At 41.1% G+C, this 14,103-nt stretch overlaps 1 non-coding gene across 1 annotated transcript; it reads left to right on the plus strand.

Moving 5' to 3' along the window:
* The first annotated feature begins 3,934 nt into the window (after positions 1–3,934).
* On the plus strand, positions 3,935–4,041 carry LOC142173104 (small nucleolar RNA R71). Its single transcript, XR_012702534.1, has one exon. It is a non-coding gene; the product is annotated as a small nucleolar RNA R71 (small nucleolar RNA).
* The last annotated feature ends 10,062 nt before the right edge of the window (positions 4,042–14,103 follow it).

A 14,103-nucleotide genomic window follows, 5' to 3' on the forward strand; every position in this document is an offset into this window, starting at 1 on the left:
TAGGACATGTGTGGTCACGCACCTGGAGACCTGCTCATGCACTTGGTCGCGCATTTTGCACATTGTTCTGCCTCAAATGCGCGCCCAGGTGCGCTATCGCGCACTTGGTCGCGCACCTGGATGGTAAGTTGGGAATTTGGGATAATTTAAAACATGAAAGTTGTAGATCGTTTAAATAGATTTCCAATGATATATTGTGGATCCCAAACGTATTTATGAGCGAAAAGTTATGTGCATTTTACTGGACAATGCGCACTATGCCTACTCAATTCTTCGTTTCGTTCTTAAAGTGCATTATCATCCGTTGATCCCCGATCATGATCCCAACTTAACCCTTGGGATTTTACTCAGACTTCAAAGCTCCAAAATAGCATGAATTCATGCCACAACATCTACATAGCTCGGAATCACTCCTACATGGCATAAAACACACAATAAGTGCAAAACATGCCTAATTAAAGCTCAACATAAGTAAAGTGCAGTGAATTAGAGTGCAATAAGCGACTAAAATACGAGATTATACTCTACCATCAACACCTCACACTTAAACCATTGCTCGTACTCGAGCAATAAAACTATACTTCATAGAGACATGACTTTTTTTATACAACTCTTTTAAATCATCACACCAAGAATATTAGAAAAGATTAAGCACAAGACCGTAACATCCTCGCCTCAAGAGTTGACTTAACAACACCATACATTTTTCACAACCTACTCACTTACTCTAACACAGAGGTCAATGACATTACCATTCCTTCATGAATCAAGTGACCTCACACAAAAATAGAGAGTAGTTCCACAAACAATAAAGTTTAAGAACAATTAGGAACTCAAGATAGGAAGAATTCGCTCACTCTCAGAACAACATTCATGTGCAACAAAAGATGTACCATAATCTTGCTCGTAGTGTACTACTCTACTAATTGAGCTTATTCAGTCAAGGATCAGGTAGGACTTTAATTGATTGTAATGTAGGTTGCGGGACATGTAGGATACATTTGGACATATTGACTACACCTCCCTAAGCACTTTAATACATACAATTGACCGTTCAAAACCCCACACTTATGTCAAACCATAACTCCACCTTTACATCAATATACATTAACTCCTTACTTCTTTAAGTACAATTACATCAAGTAACCACTATCAAGGAATATTTTTCACAATCATACACTTATTTCTTTCTTTCTTTTTCAATCCAAGTGGCTCTTTCTTTTTCAAAATAGTGCACCTTTCTCCTTAGTTAAATAGTTCCACTCAAAAGCCAAACCAACCACCCACACTTCAACCTTTACAAAGTTCATACAATTTCAAGTCCTCACAAAAGGTAAATGGTTCAAATAGATGGTCAATTCAAACAAATGGGTAAAGCTTGTAATGTGGTTGCCAAAGAAACAAGATTATAGGCTCAAAGGGGGTTAACTAAGATACATAACAATTTGGTGGGCAAACACATATATCTGGCTCAACAAAGAAATGCCTATATCACTTCCAAGACTGAATAAAACTTCTATTTCGCTTTGCAAACACACGGGGCAAGTTTTAGACATCAAATACAATGCACAGAATAACACAAATTTTCACCCACACATGACACATACTCACTCAGGATCGGACTCATCAAGACACTCTAGTCAAAGCAGTTAAGCAAAGTTAAGATCATACAATTTAATGTGCTTATACAAGAGTCAAAAACTGAGCCTAAGCGTCACAACTAAAGTACTTACTATTCTCAAGGCATAATACAGTTAAGAGATATTGCTTTCATTTCAAATCGCAGCACAAGAATTCCTACTCCTAAAAAGAAAATAAGACTAACTACACTCGGTTCAAATAAAACTCTTGGAAAAGAATCGCGACACAAAGAAAAACCAAGGGTAAATTATTATACTACCTAAATAATTTGATTTTTGACTTTACAATTTCAATCAAAAATTATTTTATTTTATTTTTTTCGACTTAATCCCTCAAGAAACCTGTCGAATGACATCCATCGTCGAGAAAAATCAAAAATTTTAAAATTTTCAATCAAATGAATTACAAAAACACACATAAACATTTATACATTCTATACATATATACATCCCTACCCCACACTTTAAATCGTGCCATGTCCCTATGACAAACAAATAAAAAGAAAGAAGTAAGGACAACTTCCCTGAACATCTAGTCGGGATTTGAACAGAAGTTGGGATCCATCCCTCGCGCCCCAACTAATGCACACATCCATGCAGACAGCTTCTTCTCGGCCTTCCTTGGATACACGCCACACTTATCTTTTTCGCTCGCCGCAGTTTTCTCTTTCTCGCCCTTCACTTTCCACACAACACTAGCATCTAGCTTCTCCCTTTTTACCCCCATTTTTACATCCATCTCAAAATTCACAGTCTCCTCGCCCACCTTAAGCATGATTTTTCTCTCATGTATATCTAATATTGCTCTACCCGTTGCTAGGAATGGTCTTCCTAGGATGAGGGATGCCTTTTTGTTCTCTTCCACATTAACCACCATGAAATCCACATGAAATACAAACTTATCTACCCGAACAAAGACATCTTCATCTATTCCCTTGGGTATTAGAGTCAATTGGTCTGCCAGCTGCAAAGATATTGGTTTAGATCTTATCTCTCCAATCTCCTTCTCGAGTTTCCTGTAAATAGATAGAGGCATTAAATTAAGTGAGGCACCAGAATCACATAGAGACTTATCAAAATTAGTAGTGCCTAAAGAGCAAGGTATGGTAAAACTCCCTGGATCTCCACACTTTTGTGGGAGTTTGTTTTGCAATATTGCACTGCAATGCTTTGTGAGCTTGACCACTGAGGTCTCTTCTATTTTCCTCTTCTTTGTCAGAATCTCCTTCAAGAACTTGGAATAAGCCAATATTTGTGAGAGCACTTTTGTGAATGGTAGGTTTACATGAACCTGTTTCTTCACATCTAGAAATCTCTCAAACTGCTTGACCAGCTTTTCTCGACTCAACTTTTGGGGAAAAGGCAGCGCAGACATATGCTTGCTCTCATCATGTTCCGCCCTTCTTGATTTTTCTTCCTTCTTTTTCTCAGTTTTCATCAGGCCTTTATTCTTTTTATCAACATCACCCTTCAATTGCTTCTCACTTTCTTTTTCAAAGTTCACCTCATTTTGGATCGGGGTGGGATCTTTCAACACTTGCCCACTTCTCAAAGTTACAACCATTATTGTTTCTTTTGGATTTCTCTCAATATCAGCAGGAAGTGTTCCTGGGGCTCTCTCCGACATTAGAGTAGCTAAGTGCCCAACCTGTTTTTCCAGTTTTCGAAAAGATGTACTCAATTCTTTGATAGCTGCATCATGGGCATCAAGCCTCTTATATGTCTTGATAATGAATGTCTTCATAAGATCTTCCATGCTAGATTGATTCGACTGTGGAGAGTGATACTGCTGCCTCTGCTGATTTTGAAAACTTGTAGCTCTTTGTTCTTGGAATCTAGGGTTGTTTTGTTGCCATACATTTGCAGTACCCCCAGGTGAACTCCATGAGAAGTTGGGGTGCCTCTGACCCATTGCATTATAGTTTCCTACAACATTCACTTCCTCAGTTGAGGCTTGACACTCATGGGTGGGGTGTCCTCTTCCACATATATCACCAGCTGCGTGGTGTACATTTTTCATTGAAGCTACAATTAGCTTCCGTATTTCTTTAGCCATAGCATCAAGTTGTACTTGCACAGATGTAATGGCATCAACTTGGTGAACACGAGTTTATTTTCTTCTTTCCATACTCTCAGAGGGCCACTGATTAGCATCTTCAGATAGTTCATCATGAATTGTAACTATCTCCTCTGGAGTTTTCTTCATAAAAGGGCCTCCAACTGTATTGCTCAAAGTTCTACGCGAGGCCGATGTCAATCCATCCCAAAAATCCTGGAGTTGCATCCAGAGTTCAATTCCGCTATGTTGACACCTTCTAATTATCTCCTTAAACCTCTCCCATGCTTCAAAAACAGTTTCATTCTCTTTCTGGCAGAAGTTATGGATTTCTCTTCTAAACTTGCCCGTCTTGGCTGAGGAGAAATATTTATCAAGAAATTTTCTGGTCATTTCCTCCCATGTTCTAATTGATCCATTTGGCAAGCTTCGAAGCCACTGCTTTGCATCATCTTTAAGTGAAAAGGGGAATGCCCTTAAATACACAGCATCTTCTGACACCCCATTATGTTAAAAAGTGTTCATAATCTCCTCGAAGTCCATCAGATGCGTGATTGGATCTTCGTTCACTTTCCATCTGAAAACGCAGCTGCTTTGAATAGTTTGAAGGAAACCTTGCTTCAACTCGAAATTATTGGTTTTAATTGAAGGTGGTCTAACACTTGACAATCCTTGATTGTAGATTGGTCTAGCATAGTCACCCAATGCTCTACCAGGCTTTGGTAGCGCATTCTCAAATTGGTCTTCAATCAAGGGTTGATTTAGATTGAATCTTCGACCCCTATTGTCATCGACAGTTTCCTCAGCAGCTCTATGGGCTGCCTCAACAGCTATCCTAGCTGCCTCTACCTCATTGTCATCATTATTAGCCATGTGTTCTTGGTTGAACGTTTCCCCAAAAACCTTACGGTAAACTCTTTCTCCTTCCTCAGTTGCCGCATGTGTTTTTCCAATTCCGGTTTGTAGGGTATTACTTCTCTACAAGAAGATCGTGTCATACACCACACACTTAACATGTTACCTGTACACGAAGGAGAAACCCGTGGAGAACAAAAATAAAAGTAAAAATAAAATAAATTCCTGAATTAGCACTACAAACTATTTCTAACACTATTAATTGCCAATCCCCGATAACGACGCCAAAATTTGACGAGTGTAAAACACACACTTAAATTGTGCTCGCTAGTCAAAGATAGTATAGTATAATATCGTGTCCACAAGGATTGGATTTAAACAGTATTATCGTAGTTTGTAGCTAGATTGCTATTCAAGAGGATCAATAGTTGAGTTTTATATAATTAATAATCTAAAATTTATAGTTATTGACTAATGACAACCGCAACAAGGGTAAGAAAGGGAGTTATCAATGGGAGAAAATATGGGTTGATAGGATAGGTGCAAGATAATTGTTCGGGATCTAACTCTAGATAATTCACTTCTAATATTCAAGTGAGTCTATCGAATTCACTTAATTATTAGTACTATATTTAGTAGAAATTCCTCTCTCGATTAAGTCTCAACCTCACAATATGAACCAATTTAAGCTTGGTGAAGATATGCATGAATTCGTAATGGATTGGTCTTTAGAAGAGCCTTTTTCGATTATCCTCCTAACTAGGTTTAATCACGGATTCAACTAGCCTCCTTCGATTACTTAGAAAAATCTATGAACTCAACCAATAATATAGTGCAAATATATCACAAGTTATGCCTCTTTCGATTACAGGAACACGTGAACATAGATACAACAATTAAATCTTCCAAAAATATTTCAAATACATAAAAATAGAGTTATAATCCACAAACAACTATCAATACACCAAAGCCATCAAAACCCAAAAGGTTCTACTCCATAGACACGGAGAAGTTCTTCACAAATGAAATAAAAGTAGAGGAAAACATAAATACAATCCAAACCTGGATCTTGAGTGAGGAAGAAATGATGAAATCCTTGTGCTTGTGTTCTTCAAACTCCTCCTTAGCCTCCTTGGCCTCCCTAGGTCGAAATCTGTCCAAAAGTGTGTCAAACATGGTGTTTTGGGGTATTTCATCCGCCCCCAAAATAAATCCAGGACGAAACTACACTTTTCTTAGCGAAATAAGAATTTTTCAGGACAGGATATGCGCGGTCGCGCACCTGGAGACCTGCTCGCGCACTTGGTCATTCACCTGGGTAGTAAGTTAGGAATTTGGAAAAATGTAAAACATGAAGGTTGTAGCCCTTTTAAATAGCTTTCCAACTATATATTGTGAAGTCCAAACATATTTGTGAGAAAAAGTTATGTGTATTTTACTGGACAATGCGCATTATGCCTACTCGATTCTTCATTTCGTTCTTAAAGTGCATTATCATCCGTTGATCCCCGAACACGATCCTAACTTAAACCTTGGGTTTTTATTCATACACGCGATTATAGCCTACCATCACTCGGTGGTTAGGATTTATTGTAAGGGCCAAACGTTTAAGTGAACCGTGCCCGCGTAGGCCACCTTAGCCATAATACGAGGTTGTACATGCTTACAATCTTGTACATTACACACAGAAATGAAAGAGAGTTTCTACCTTGCTAAAATATATTTTTGCTTTTTGAAAGTATCAAGCCTAAGGGCTATTTCTATCCGGGGACTATCGAGCCCAAGGGCCATCCTATCCGAGCCCAAATGGCAACCCCTACTCGGGGACTGTCGTCCGAAATAAGTTCGGGCGGCTCGAGTTATCGAAACCCGGAGGCACAAAACCTATTAGGCAATGCCTAAACCTAATACGCTCGACCACCCTAAAAACCGTTCGTAGATGTGCAAAGCCCGTAATTAAAATATAAGACCTTTAACTAAATTCTAAACCTGTTCAAAGTTTACCCTCGACAAAGGCATAGTCTAAAAATGTTTAAGCAAGCATCTTGGGGAAATTTCCGGCCACTCCGAGTTTTCACAAGTTTCGAGCAAAAACTGCATCGAGGCAGGTTTTGTTCGGACCTCCAAAAAATGACTTATTACTACTTTTGATTCCGTGCTAAGGCATTAGAAATATTTGCAATTATAAAAAGATGCTAAGATAATAAACTTGAAAATTGCCAAAAGAGAAATTTTTTACCCTTAACAAAAAATATGTACAGGATACAAAAACAACAAAAAAATCCTAAGGCATCTACGCCTGATTTTCACCGGAGCCCAACTCGTCACCAGAACCGTCGGGGCCTTCGGATTCTTCAGAGCCCTTAAAAATGGATAACAATTGAATTTATATGCGGTTTTAAGGATATGTGGATTAATTCAATACAAGTGATCAATGACGTTATATTAAGTAAATAAAAGACGTGATAAATGGCCAAACCAATGATAAGGGTGATCCCGAGCTCGATTAATGGCTTTACGAGGAACCTGCCTTCGGTTCCGAGCTTGCACTTATGAAGAACTTATGAAATAAAATAAGAACTTTGAATAACTTTTAGGGATAGAGAGAATAGAAGTAAATTTCCTTGGTATGTGAGTTACAATGTGTTTTTATGAATAATAAGCTTCCCTCTATATATAGTAGGGGAGTTTTACCCTAAGTAGAATCCTAAGAAAGGTAAAAATTTTATGTTTCGCTAATCACTGATTTTCTGCCGATACGGGCCGATATTCACGCCGTGATATCCGGTTGGGAACGGACATACGACCCTTTGTTAGTCGTGTGCGTTTGTTTGGTAATGTTCTCTGAAGTCTTGAGGCTCGAACCGAACCCGGAGGACGTGGTCTCGATGCCCCCGAGGGCAGGTGTTTTGCTCGAGACCCGATACGAAGGGCTCCTTGGTCTAACTATGATTCCTTACGGTCACGTTCCTGCTCCGTTTGCCTCACCGGGAAACAAAGGTGCTCAATGGGCTCGATTTGACCTGTATACATGTTTACCCTTAAAATAGATAACAATTGAATTTATATGCGGTTTAAGGATAAGTGGGTTAATTCAATACAAGTGATAAATGACATTATATTAAGTAAATAAAAGATGTAATAAATGGCCAAACCAATGATAAAGGTGATCCCGAGTTCGGTTAATGGCTTGACGAGAAACCTGCCTTCGGTTCCGAGCTTGCACTTATGAAGAACTTATGAACAAAGATAAGAACTTTGAATAATTTTTAGAGACAGAGAGAATAGAAGTAAATTGCCTTGTTATGCGTGTTACAATGTGTTTTATGAATAATAAGCTCCCCCCTTTATATAGTAGGGGAGTTTTACCCTAAGTACAATCCTAAGAAAGGTAAAAATCTTCTATTTCGCTAATCACTGATTTTATGCCAATACGGGCCGAGATTCACGTCATGATATCCGGTGGGACACGGACATACGGCCCTTTGTTAGTCTTGTGCGATTGTTTGGTAATGTTCTCTGAAGTCTTGAGGCTCGAACCGAACCCGGAGGACGTGGTCTCGATGCCCCCAAGGGCAGGTGTTTTGATCGAGCCCCGATACGAGGGGCTCCTTGCTCTAACTCAGATTCCTTACGGTCACGTTCCTGCTCTGTTTGCCTCACCGAGAAACAGGGGTGCTCAACGGGCTAGATTTGACCCGTATACATGTTTACCCTTATAGATAACAGTTGAATTTATACGCGGTTTTAAGGATATATGGGTTAATTCAATACAAGTGATAAATGATGTTAAATTAAGTAAATAAAAGACGTAATAAATGGCCAAACCAATGATAAGGGTGATCTCGAGTTCAGTTAATGGCTTGACGAGGAACCTGTCTTCGGTTCCGAGCTTGCACTTATGAAGAACTTATGAACAAAAACAAGAACTTTGAATAATGTTTAGAGACAGAGAGAATAGAAGTAAATTGCTTTGTTATGCGTGTTACAATGTGTCTTATGAATAATAAGCTTACCCCTTTATATAGTAGGGGCATTTTACCCTAAGTACAATCCTAAGAAGGGTAAAAATCTTCCGTTTCGCCAATCACTGATTTTCTGCCGATACGGGCCGAGATTCATGTGTGATATCCGGTTGGGCACGGACATCACGGCCCCATGTTAGTCATGTGTGGTTGTTTGGTAATGTTCTTCGAAGTCTTGAGGCTCGAATCGGACCCAGAGGACGTGGTCCCAATGCCCCCGAGGGTAGGTATTTTGCTTAAGCCCCGATACGAGAGGATCCTCGCTCTGACTTCGATTCCTTACGGTCACGTTCCTGCTCCGTTTGCCTCTCGGTTTTACCCATATACATGTTTACCCTTAAAAATGGATAACAATTAAATTTATACACGGTTTTAAGGATATGTGGATTAATTCAATATAAGTTATTAATGGCGCCAGATTAAGCAAATGAAAGACATATAAATGGCCAAACCAATGATAAGAGTGATCCCGAGCTCGGTTAATGGCTCAACGAGGAACCTACCTTCGGTGCTGAGCTTGCACTTATGAAGAACTTATGAACAAAAATAAGAACTTTGAATAATTTTTAGAAACAGAGAGAATATAAATAAATTGCCTTGGTATACGTGTTACAATGTGTTTTATGAATAATAAGCTTCCCCCTTTATATAGTATGGAGTTTTACCCTAAGTACAATCCTAAGAAAGGTAAAACTTTTATGTTTCGTTAATCACTTATTTTCTGCCGATACAGGTCGAGATTCATGCTGTGATATCCGGTTGGGCAAGGATATCACGGCCCTTTGTTAGTCTAGTTGCGGTTATTTGATAATGTTCTCCAAAGTTTTAAGGCTCGAACCGGACCTGGAGGACGTGGTCCTGATGCCCTCGAGGGCAGGTGTTTTGCTCAAGCCCCAATACTAGGGGATCCTCGCTCTGACTATGATTCCTTACGGTCACGTTCCTGCTCCGTTTGCCTCACCGGAAAACCGGGGTGCTCAGTGGGATCGGTTTTACCCGTATACAAATAGTCCCCTCATTTCTCAGAGAGTAGGCTTGCCGGAACGATGGGAAACGACAGATGATTCGGGTTCTTTCCTTTGTACGTTACCACGAGGGAGCCAAAATACCCCATCAGTCGCGTCGTTCTGACTTCGAACACGTGTCGCTCATCGACATGTTGTCCCCGAATGCGAAGTGTCAGCTGTTTCCCTATAAACGCTTCCTCCCTTTGTTCTTTTTCTACTTTTCAACTAAATTACTACCTTCGAGCTTTCCAGCCATCATCAAACCTTCTTCAAACCTTCATATCTTTATCCTTGTTCTTTAATTTCCATAGTAATTTCTAGTTTTTTGCCCAGATTTTCTTTAAATCCTCATACTCTCTTATTCATCTTCAAAACCCATTTTTCCAAAACTTTGCATTCTTTCTTTAAAATTTCAAACCTTCCTCCAAATAACAATGGCCAAAATATCGTAATCCATTCCTCAACAAGTTGCTTCTTCATTTTCTCAACCGGCCGCTGGTACTAAAGCGGTCTCCCTTGAAGTAGTCGCCCTCGAAACAGCTTTCCCAGATTTGGTTGCTACAAAACCCGCCCCTAGCCTCCCTTGAAAGCGTTCATCCCCGGGGGATGCTCAACTGTAGACGACTTTAAAGTCGAGAAGCCCTAGCACAAACAGGACTGGGGCGAAGGAGTCTTGAGGTACATATGCTCCGTGACTGAATACGTTCTTCCCATAGTTCGAAAGGACTGCAATTGGGAGGGCAAAGACGTAGTAGTCCCCTGGCCTGGGGACACCGTTACTACCCACGTGGAGGGGTAATTAAGTGTTTACACTTACCCCTTCACACTGGACCCGGTGGACCCGATCGTTCTGGACTTTTGTAAGAGGTACGAGGTGTGCCTCGGGAAAATCTATCCGTCATTGTGGAGGATCGTGATCCTCCTCTGCTACTTCATGAACAAGACCTAGTCTCGTCGGCTTACAATCGACCACCTGATTTGGTTATAAAGTCCCCAAATGTTCCGAGGGGGACTAATCAAGCTTATTCGCCGGGCCAGCAAGGCTCCCTTTTCGAGTATCGACGAAGACCGAGACCGGGGCTGGTAGGGATGCTTCGTCCGAGTGAAAACCGAGGATTCCCCCCCCCTGAATACATGTCATTCCCTGAGAAGTGGAATGCGTCTCGTAAGTTCAATCTCTTTTTGAACATCAAAATTCTTTTTCTTCAATTGCTTTCTTCTCATTCATGCTTGTGGTTGTGCAGCTGTTACCCGGGTTCCAAATGCGGTTCCCCGTCTAAAGGAATGGAGTGAGGGCATCTGTATACAAATGTTGTACTTTGAGATCACATGGTGCGGTCTCTCGAAGGACCTATGGGAGGCTCGTTATCATGGTAAGGCCTCTTTCTAGAAAGCCAATACCACGTACCTATCTTTTATTACACTAACTCTTCTTCCATTGTGTTATTGCATGTTTGCCTAAGACCGACGAACTTAGGACTTCGGAAGGGGACGAGGATATGCCCCCGTCCGTTGATCCCTCCGTTGCTGCCACAGAGGGAAAGAAGAAAAGGAAGAGAAATAACTCAGGCTCCCTGGGCTCCGAGGTGAAGAAACCAAAGAAAAGGGTGCTCTGCAAGCCCAGGAGGGGCTCCGGTTCCCGCGTGCTGGATTCTGACTCTCTTCTCCGACTTAGGGATGAGCCGGAGGATGAATCTATTTTTGTTACCCATGGGACAACCTATCCCGGGGACTCAGATGCATTCGAGGGGGAGACTCGTGAGATCGACCCACCTCCAACTCAAAAGACCGACGTGAATACTCGGGGTGAAACTCTCCAAGATGCCGGCTCCGCTCCAAAAGAAGCGCCCGGTGTTATTGAGATCTCGGGGATGCCCTCATACACTAAGTCCATGCTCGAGGAGGCCCAAGCGAGAAAGGAAAAGTCCAATGAGGGGGTCCATGGTGCGTAGGATCCCCTTCACTCCTTTTTTGACGGTGTGAACTCGTTCGCTTTGGAAGACTTCTTCGGGCTGGGCGACCTGGAAGTTTCGAAGAAAGACACATCCTCGGAAGTTGGTGGGCTAAGCTCGAGCCCAAAATTGATCAATCAATTCCCTACTCCGAGTGTGGACCCCAGTCGTAAGAGATCGATTATACTGACCGTCCTGGAGGATGCTAGGGTTTTATCTGCTCTTGTGAGGGTAGCTAACTACCTCCGATGCCTGGTGACCGAGAAGGATCAGGCAAAAATGAATGAGATGAACGTGCCATTCCTTCTCAATGAGGCGTAGTAGGCGCTGAACTGAGTAAGGCATCGTTTCTTTCCATCGATTTATTGTTATCTGTGTTTGATGTTTTTTTACGTTTTTCGCCCTTTTTCAGGCCTCGGTACTTCACCGTGAGATTTTCCTTCGGTACCGGGTTGAGGTCAAGCAACTCGAGCTCGAGATTAATGATCTTTCCCAAAAAAAGGGATATGTACAAGCTTTTTAGCGAGCAACAAGAGGGGGTCGCCAAGAACCTCCAGGCCGAGCTGAATGTAGCTTAGAAAGAAGCATCGGCCTTAAGGCAGGAGCACGCCGATTTGGTGGAAAAGGTAAAGTCTTTTGAAGTTAGAAACGAGGGTCTGGTTGCAAAGGCTAACAACAATACTTTGCAGGTCCAACAGAAAATCGATCAGATCGACCAATTCTACAAGGAGATGGATGAGATCCAAGTAATGGCCGACAGGTGGAAAAGCAAGATGGACCTACTGGCCTCGAAGAAGAGACCGCCCAAGCCAAGCTGTCTTCGATGGAAGTTCAACTTTGGGTGGCGAAGGAGAAGGTTGACACACGGGCTCAGCAAAATGAGGATCTCCAAACACAACTGGGCTCGGCCATCGCTAAACGGGATGCCCTTGGTAAGGAGCTCGAAATAACAAGGTCCAGTTTAGAGATAACCTCGGTTGATGCTGATGAGATGGTGGCCCAATATAAGGCCGATGTTGAAGTAGCTGAGGCCCGCCTGAAGGCTACTGCTGAGTACGTGAATTTTCCCTTTTGGCAATTTTCAAGTCTATTATCTTAGCATCTTTTTACAATTGAAAATATTTCTAATGCCTTAGCACATAATCGAACGTAGTAATAATTCATTTTTTTAAGGTCGAACAAAACCTGTCCTCGATGCAATTTTTGCTCGAAACTTGTGAAAACTCGGAGTGGCCGAAAATTTCCCCTAGATGCTTGCTTAAATGTTTTTAGACTATGCCTTATGTTTTGATTACGGGCTTCGGATGTCTCTGAATCATTTTTAGGGTGGCCATAGCCTTTTAGTTTTAGGCACTGCCTAATAGATTTTGTGCCTTCGAGTTTCGATAACCCGAGACACACAAACTTATTTCGGACGACAGTCCCCGAGTGGGGGGTATCCCTATGGGCTCGGAGAGGGGTGTCCCTTGGGCTCGATAGTCCCCAGGTAGAAATAGCCCTTAGGCTTGATACTTTTAAGAAGCAAAAATGTGTATTATCATGGTATAAACTTTCTTTCGTTTCTGTGTGTAACGTACAAGATTTTAAGCGTGTTAAACTTCGTATTATGGCTAAGGTGGCCTACGCGGGCACGGTTCACTTGACTGTTTAACCCTTATAATAAATTCTAACCATCGAGCCTAGACTGTTCAAGCATAAAGTATCCTTCCTTCCTTGATAAAAAGCTTGACCCAAGGATGATGCCCCCCAGTATTCGAGGACGATCTCGAGAGGGCTCGGATACTATTGATGCGACCATTGACTCTGATTTAAAGCCGGTCTTCGATTCTAAGTTAGCATGATTTACTGTTGCCTCATTAAAAATATTACAACCCATATTCGCGCACTTTAGATCACGTTGTATGTTAGTCGACGTAAATCTAAGAAGAGATTGTCTTTGAGATGATAAGAAGTTAATCCTATTAGTCTTAGATGATACAAGGGTGTATAAAAGTGGTTAACAAGTATTAGAAGTTAAACGAATAAAAGATATTGTAACCCGTATTTTCGAGTAAAACTAGAGGTGCTTAATATTCTCAAGAGGTCGTGTTTTAAGGTATTTGAATCATATAATATCCGTATATTGAAGTCAAACGATTTATTAAACAAAAGTCGACAAAACTTGTCAACTTACATTCATATATTTACTTAAACTTTAGGTCAAATGTTATTAAACTATTCTCCTAATTTACTAGGAATTACGGGGTGATCTACCCACAAAATTGAATATCTATTAGTCTAGTTTCCAACGCATTAAACCGTTCATCGATATAATATCAAAGTAGAGAGATATTAGCGTTTTCGCGAGACTGCGCAAACAGCTCTCTATGGGACCCACATAGACGGTTGATATATATTGATATATATGAGACACCTTAAGACCGTTTTAACTCATTAGGTTTCACTCTATTCAGACCCTAGACACCTAAAAACTCTCTCTCTCAAGGTTCTCTCATGATCCAAGACCCAAACAAAGGGAAAACAACACAAATCAAGTGTCGGGAATCCGGTGCCGCTAGTAAGTTTCTT

Source organism: Nicotiana tabacum, chromosome 18, assembly GCF_000715075.1.
Source record: "Nicotiana tabacum cultivar K326 chromosome 18, ASM71507v2, whole genome shotgun sequence".
Taxonomy (NCBI): domain Eukaryota; kingdom Viridiplantae; phylum Streptophyta; class Magnoliopsida; order Solanales; family Solanaceae; genus Nicotiana; species Nicotiana tabacum.